This window comes from Vicugna pacos, chromosome 15 (assembly GCF_048564905.1).
Source record: "Vicugna pacos chromosome 15, VicPac4, whole genome shotgun sequence".
NCBI classification, from domain to species: domain Eukaryota; kingdom Metazoa; phylum Chordata; class Mammalia; order Artiodactyla; family Camelidae; genus Vicugna; species Vicugna pacos.
The window spans coordinates 45,839,087-45,847,575 of NC_133001.1; positions in this window are offsets into that span (position 1 = coordinate 45,839,087).

The following is an 8,489-nucleotide window of genomic DNA, read 5'->3' on the forward strand; positions in this document are numbered from 1 at the left end:
GAGGGTGCTAGGCATGGTTCTAAATGTGCTGCATGAATTTATTTATTTTCACAACCACCCTATGAAGTAAACTCAGTATCCAAGATCAGAGTTAGTAGTTGGTGGTGCTTAGGGTAATAACCCAGCAATCTGGCCCCAGAACTTCTTTAAACCATGTGGAGCCTGAGACACAGTAGCCAGAGGTGTCAGGAGATAGATGGAAAAGCAGCAGCATGATGTCCTGAAAGCTAAGAGCAGAACGTCTCAGAATGGAGGGGTGGCCAACCTGGTCAGATGCTTCTGAGGTCCAGCAAGATGAGCTCCAAAGAGTAGCCATCGGATCTGGCATCATGGGGATTGTAGGCAACATCAGAAAAGGCAATTTTGGTGGAGCAGCAGGGAAGTAGGAGTGGAATCTAGTTGGCGTGGCTCAGAGAGAGAAGAGCTGAGGATGTAGAGATGGCATTTCCCTTCAGTGTCCCCTGAGGATAGAACACTTGCTTTGCAGACAGTTATAAGGTTTGAAGAAAGTGTCTATGGTCCACACAGCACAGTGCTTAGCAGACAACAGTCATGCAATAAATGTTAAAAATTTTAATACTTGTCTGCATAAATCTTGAGGTCATAAGGCCTGCAGTATTGGTGACACAGGAGCAAGAATACAAATGCACAACATTTGGTCAGCCAGCATAAATGTGCGCAGGTACCAGGACATGTTCAATGAGAGTTCAGGATGAAGAAGACTGACTCTCCCCCCTGGATGAATTGCCAGGCTGGTACTAGGTGAAGGGCAATCCTGTACAAAGGTAATGAATGAGGCTGTCTCTAACATACTGTCCCAAGCCAGTATGCAAATAAGGAGGGTTGAAGGAGTTCAGAGGAGAGACCTCAGGGCTCGGATGGGATGATATAATTGCCTGGGGAAGAGATGGACACTATTGCCTGGCCCCCTGTTTCTGCATAAGGAGTAAGGGCCTCGGGCAGAGGCAGTGGCGTTGCTCTGAGTCTCGCTGGGTGTCAGGCAAAGCTATCAGTCACACACATCCTCCCTTTGTGGCACAAACACTTTGCATTTAGTAGCACCTCTCTCCACAGGGCTGAAAGCAATTTGTAAACAGAATTGAATGTATCTCATTACTCCTCCCCACCCAGCCTCCCGTCCTGCTGTGTGACTGATGGCTGGGCCTGTGGGAAGGAACCAGAGGACCCTGGTGTGACCTAAGACAGCACTGGGAAGCTCCCATGGAAGTCACTTGGAGCTCAAAGTTAGAAAACTGGGTGTAGACATGGATTGTTCTGAGAGTTCCTCAGAGCAGCTCCTCAAACCCTTCCCTGGAGGGGCAGGCATGAAAGCGAGACTCACTTGCTCTTGGATCCTTTTTTTCCCCTTAGTGTCTTTTTTTTTCTTAAATTGAAGTGTAGTTGATTTTCAATGTTAGTTTCAGGTGTACAGCAAAGTGATCTGTTACACAGATACATATTTTATTTTCAGATTCTTTCCCATTCATTATAGGTTATTATAAAAAATTGAATGTAGTTCCCTCTGTTATACAGTAGGCCCTTGTTGTTTATCTATTTTATATATAGTGACATGTGTCTGTGCATACCCAACCCCTAATTTATCTCTCGTCACCCTTTCCCCTTTGGTAACCATAGTTTGTTTTCTATGTCTGTTTTTGGTTTGTAAATATAATTTGTATCCTTTTTTTTGTTTTTGTTTTTTTAGATTCCACATATAAGTGATATCATATGGTATTTGTCTTCCTCTGGCTGACTTACCTCACTTAATATGACCATCTCTAGGTCCACTGAACTGCTTCTGCTTCCTGAAGAAAGGTGGATCCAGACGTTTCCCTGCAGGGAGGCCATTGGTGTTTCCTTTCCCTCTGAGGCCATGTGACTGATGACTGAGAAACGCTGGGCTTCTTTTTATTCTCATAGAAGACAGCCCTCCCCAGGCCCCTGCAGCTTTGCTGGGACACCTGCCCTGTGCCCTTGACAGGAATCCTAGGGGGTGGGGGCAGGTAGTGTTGGGGAAGGGCCAGGTAGGTCACGGTGGGTGGGCTGCGTGCCTCCAGGAATGGAGGGCAGGTCACGTGATGTGTAGTCACCCAGCTCTCCTGACCGCAAGCCCTGGACTAATCTGGGGTGCTCCGTGGCTTTCTGAGCCACTTGGAACTTGCCCCAGTTTCTCTGACATTCACACATTGCTCTCCAGTAAGTCTTCTTTTTCACACGATTTATATAAAACCATCTGCAAATGTGTGGAATGCCCTTGGTAATTCCTGCAGAATCTCTAAGAGCTGGGTGGAGTTTTTTGAAGGGATTAAGTGCGGTGAGCACGGGGAGGACTGTGCAGGAACTTGCAGGTTTGCAAGAATGTTTATTGTGTGAAATTAAAGGGAAATCATTCTCTTTTTTTGCTTACTATCCTATCTCCTCCTATCCTGCCTAATCTCAGTCATCATTCAAACCCCAGATTAAGTTCTATATCTCCTAGAAAGCCCTCCTTGATAACTTTTTGCAGTATTTCTTTATTTTATTTTTTATTGAGGCAAAATTCATATAATATAAAATTAATCATTAGTGGCATTTAGTGCATTCACAGTGTTGTGCAATCACCACCTCTGTTTAGTTTCAAAACATTTTTATTGCTCCCGAATGAAATTAGCATAATGTCTTCCAGATTCATCTATATTGTAGCATGCATTGATACCTTATTCTTTTTATGGTTGAATAATTCCACTACACACACACACACACACACACACACACACACTGCAATTCATTTATCCATTTATCAGTTGATGGGCATTTGGGTTATTTCCACCTTTTGACTGTTGTTAATCGTGCTACTCTGAACACATCTGTCCAGATGGTTGTTTCAGGACTTTATTTTTTCACTTCTTTGGGGTATGAGCTTAGGAGTAGAGCTACTGGGTTGTACAGTTCTATGTTGAGATTTTTGAGGAACCACTAAATTATTTTCCACAGCGGTGGCACCATTTTGCATTCCCACCAGCAAACCTTGATCATTTTATCTCACAGGGACTCTTCTACAAAGGAAATTATGGCATTTTTCCTTTGGTAACATATTCACATGTTCCACGGTTTCAGCTGTGGACATTTTGGGGTCCATTATTCAGCCTACCACAATCATACTACCTCGTAAGATTATTTGGGGGATGAAATGAAACGTTTCACAGAAAGGACTGGTGCTCAAAGATGTTAGACATTACCGCTGCTCCTACCAACGATGCCTGTGCCTATGGTTAGATTTAGGACCTGGATCATAGTGAATGCCCTGTAGGTATCTGGGGACTGCCCATGTCTGACTCCCTAAAGTCTCAGTGATGTTGCCTGCTAAGAATGGACTGCCTTTCCTCAATAGGAACAGAGTCACTCATCAAACTCCTCATGTCAGAGTCCTCTCTGGGGTTCCATTGGGTTCAGACCTATCTCTTTGGGGGAATATCAAATCTGAGCACTAAAGCTCTGGTCTATCCCAGGGGCCTTAACTATTTCTGAACTATAGAATCAAAAGTTCTGGGTCACAAAAGACACCCCTGATAAAGGACTGTCATCCAAAATATACAGAGAACTCTTAAAATGCAACAATAAGAAAACAACCTAAATAAAAAATGGGCCAAAGGCTTTATTTAACAAACACCTCACCAAGAAAGATACACAGACGGTAAATAAACACACGAAGAGATGCTCCACATTATAGGTCATCAGGGAAATGGAAATTGAAACAACAATGAGATACCACTACCCACCGTTTAGAATCATCAAAATCTAGAGCACTGACAACACCAAGTACTGGGGAGAATGCAGAGCAACAGGAACTCTCATTCATTGCTGGTGGGAGCACAAAATTGTACAGCCACTTGGGAAGACACTTCAGCAGTTTCTTGCAAAACTAAACACAGTCTTATCATAGGATCCAGCAGTTGCACTCTTTGGTATTTACCCAAAGGACATGCAAACTTATGTCCCACAAAAACCTGCACATGGATGTCTATAGTAGCTTTGTTCATAATTGCCAAAACTTGGAAGTAACCACCATGTCCTTCAGTAGGTGAGTGGATAAATGAACTGGTACATCCAGACAGTTGAATATTATTCAGCACTAAAAATACATGAGCTATCAAGCCATGAAAAGACATGAGAGAATCTTAAATACGTATTAAGTGAAAGAAGCCAATCGAAAAATGCTACGTACTATATAATTCCGATTATATGACAGTCTGGAAAAGCAAAACTATGAAGATAGTAAAAAAAGATCACTGGCTGCAAGGAATTGGTAGGTGGAGGAATGAATAGGCAGAACCCAGAGCATTTTTAGGAGAGCCAAAACACTCAATATAATAGTATAACCGTAGGTACATGTCACTACGTATTTGTCCAAACCCATAGAAGGCACAACACCAAGAGTGAGCCCTAACGTAAACTGTAGACTTTGGATGATGATGTGAATGTAGGTTCATCAGTTGTAACAAATGTATCACTCTGATGAGGGGTGTTGATAATGAGGGAAGCAGTGTATGTGTGGGGGCAGGGGTATATGGGAAGTCTCTGTACCTTCCTCTAAATTTTGCTATGAACCTAAAACTACTTTAAAAGATAGTCTTAAGAAGTTCTGAGTCCCTGGGAAGTCATAGTGAGGCTCGAGAACTCAAGGTTGGGAGATAGCTACATATGAAGGGAAGCAGGTCTGGAACTTGTGTTGAACTATGAAAGCTTCTGAACTGCTGTACACGATGGACCTTTAATCCCAGAGAACATTCTATTTATAAGAGATGTTCCGCCAGCAGAGGGAAGATCCCGAGAACCTTCTCATTGTGTCTTGCTCCTGGAGATGGGCTCAAAGACAAAGAAAGAATGGAGACAAGAACCTTCAGCCAACATGATGCCCTAGTCGCCTGGGGAGAGGAGGGAGATTTTGCTGTTGATGTTGGGAGATGGGAGGCTGCTCTCTGAGCTCATGGCAGGGGCAGAGATTCCTTCCCTGTGTGTAATTTAGGGGCCTATGGATGAAGGCCAGGTCCTTGGATGAGGTGGCTGTAGGTGGGGATGTGGGACAGAGGATTCGGTCCTCATGAAGAAACTTGAGTTCCCTGATTTCCCCCTCTTGGCCCTGGTCACCCTATCTGAAAAACCTGTGTGGATTGAAGATCTTGCACGAGTTCTAGCAGCCTGTGATTCTATAATTATATAAAGAGTTATGCCAAAGCATTTTTAAATAAACACTTCTCAGATGACTCATGTGAAGCTCATCTGAACAAAGTGTAACTCTTGAAATTTGACTCAGTCCATGGAAATGTCTGGGTCATGTCCTGCCTGCTCATGTTTACTCATCTTAACACTTAGAGAGGTCCTGGGGTCTCCTGAGTTCTGCCTTATACACATGAGTATTGCCATGACCAACTGACCCCTTGGGAACTTTAAGAGGCTCCAAATTTCTTAGGGTGAAGGAGAGAGAAGCATACACTAAGGGTCATGGGATATTTCCTAAGGAAGAGAAATAAAGGTGCTTTTACTGATCACTGTGGTTGTGGAAAAAGAGGACCAGAAGCTCAAACCCCTGAGGCTGATGCAGGATTTAACTAGCTCCCCTGCTGGGGAGCATCCCCTCTGACCACAGAGGACACGACCCTGAAAACCAGAGCTCCATGAAGTGACTCCAAGGTACATGACCTATAGGAAAGAGTCAACCCTTTAGATACTTGCTGGAACTCCTGAGCTTTGAGGGGAAGATGAAGAGTTCTAGGATGAAACGGATCTTTCTAATAGTTGGAATAATATTAGACTGCAAGAAGGAAAACAAATCAAGCCACACGAGTAAGAGAGGAAGGGCCCAGTGTGGGGAGAAGGGAGGAGTGGAAGGATGGAGGGAAGGCAGAAGGGGCTGCATGAGCAGAGGTCCAGGGTCAAGACCAGGCTCCGTGTGCCTGGGAAGCTACAAGCAGCTGAGTGTTTCTGGCACATGGGGTGAAGGGGAGGCAGAGATGTGATGGGCTGAGGCTGGAGAGGTAGGCAGGGACTGGCCAGGGAGGGCCTTGTGGACCAGATCTTGTGAGGGTGTGGGGGTGGGGCGCCTTGCAGGGTATCAGGTGGGGACACGCCACGGTTCATAGAAGGTTCATGGTCCTTGTTCCTGGTCATCAGGTTCACGCTTGCTCTCTGTCTCCTTACTTCCATGGCAGCCACAGGCTCTTCACTCAAGGAATTGTCACTTCAAGCTGAGAACAAGCAGAACAACAAAATCTCAAGAGAAATCTGTGCTTTTCCCAAAGTGTTGCTTGCAGAGTGGGAGGAAAGAAGCTTGACACAAGAAATTTGGGACTTTGGGGACAAACAGTGTATTTTGCACATTGCTGCAGGGCATCAGGGTGTCCTCTCGATGCTTAATTATGTCCTGTGTGTTTTCTTGGAAAATGCTGAGGCCACGGCATGTCTGCAGCCAGCACATGTCCAGCACCGTCTGATGATGCCATCCCCCATCCCTGAATAGCAACCCTCAGAAGCAAGGCAGACTCCGTTACGGTCTAAGCAAGGGCAGCAGAAAATGCAAATAGGGTCAAAGGGAAAAGGAGAAACTCCTGTTGCTCAGTCTCCCCGAATGCAGGAGGTGTGGCTGTGGCAGAACCTGTCGAGGTGGCCGGAGCCCCACGTGTCCAAATGTGTCTGAATTGGTGACTGTGAGGGAAAGCGCACTATGTTGCCATCAGGTGTCTTCTGTTTCAATCCATTTGTCCACTGATGGGCTGTGTGACTTGGGGCAAGTCTCACTCCCTTTCTTGACCCCAGTGTTCCCATCGGAGGAATGAGACATTGAACTAGATGTTTCCTTCTTGCTCCAAACTGCTGTATATAGTCACCAGCAGGGTTCTTCCTCCAAGCCTGGGTCCTTCTGCCTAATCTATCTTAAAGATGGTGTTTATTATTTATAACCAGCTATTTCCAAAGACGATTTGAGTCAGCTTACAATAAGAGATGTGGTTGCAATGGATTCATTAAAAGGCAATTAATGATCAAATGTCATTTGATAGGTGGTGGTGATAGGGAGAAATATATCCCAGAAACCTAGGATGAAAATAGCTTTTTTAAGTGAATCCCGAAGGAGAGCTTTGAGCTGTCTGGCTGCCAAAGAGAAGGAAAGCCCCTGTCCTATGCGCAGAAGGAGCCCTTCACCATTGGAGAGCTGGGTGTTTGCTGACACCTACGTGAGAGGTGCAGCAAGCACTTAAATATACAAATCATCAACAGCTCTTCTAAAAGATGCAAGGTACTCAAGATGCTCTACATGTGGCTTTGTTTATTTTCCCTCTCAGAGATTCCCATTTCTTTTGGCAGAAATGAACAGATGTGTCTCACAAACTGATGAAGGTTGACAGATTTCAGGTTTGCATTGGGCATTTTCTAGAAAGTGGGGGAAGTAAGCAAGGTCTGCTCTTTTTGGGGGTGGACGTGAAGCTCGAGCCTCCTTTCCTGAGGTGCCGCCCCCCCTGGGCTCTGGAGGACCCACATTCTGCGTGGGATCTGAGCCTCTCTCTGGCCCAGCTCTCCTACCTGATGCCAAGCAGCCAGAAGGCAATCCTCTCCCTCCTCCAAACAGCTCCCCACGAGCCTCTCCAGCGGGGCTGAAGAGGGGCCAGTGCCAGGCTTCTGAACGACTCTTTTCTCCTACTGACCTAGAAAACCCTTTTGGTGGGTTTTGAGAGTCTGCCTTCCCTGTTGTGAAGCAAGCTGAGAAAATGTCATGTCCTGAGTAGATCCTCTGCACAGCAACCTGTTGAAACCAGAGAAAATAAAAACTTTGCTTGAAAATGAGCAAGCTTTAGGTTCTGCAGCTGCCACATCAGAAATCCACGCGGGCTGCCTGAACTCTGGAAGAGACTGAAAACCATCCTTCAATCGACTGTGATTCTGACTCTGCATAAACTCGGGAGCTGCTCTGGGAACTGAGGGCTCTGAGACCTACTCTCTCTCCACTGCGTGTGCGGGGAGCTTACATTAAGGGTAATGTGAGATATGTGGGCACTCAGACGTGAGCAGAATTTAACTCAGAACATAGTGGCAGCGTTGTATGTGTGTATGTGTTTAACTTAGGGCTGGAAAAAAATGCTAAATGAAGAGCTCAGAACATCAGCTATATATCCATCCTTAATACCGTGCAACTTTTAAAGCTGCAACGGTTCACTTCAATCTAATCAGGCTGCACGCAGGATGGAGGCTTCATTGAAAGGCTCAGGTGACCCCACACTCAGCATGGAAGTCGGTGGGGCTGGAGGTCTGGGCATCTTCTAACTAGGGAAGCCCAAGAACTCCAATCTTATTAACACTTCCCTTGCCTTTCCTCCTAATTTCCTCCTGTCCAGTGACGTCTTCCATCCCCATCATTAATTCCCTTTCTGACTATACAAACGCTGGCTCACAGTCTCATCTTACTTCCTCTTTGCAATTTCCCTTGAGTACTCAAACCAGCAGTAATTGTAGGATTGTAA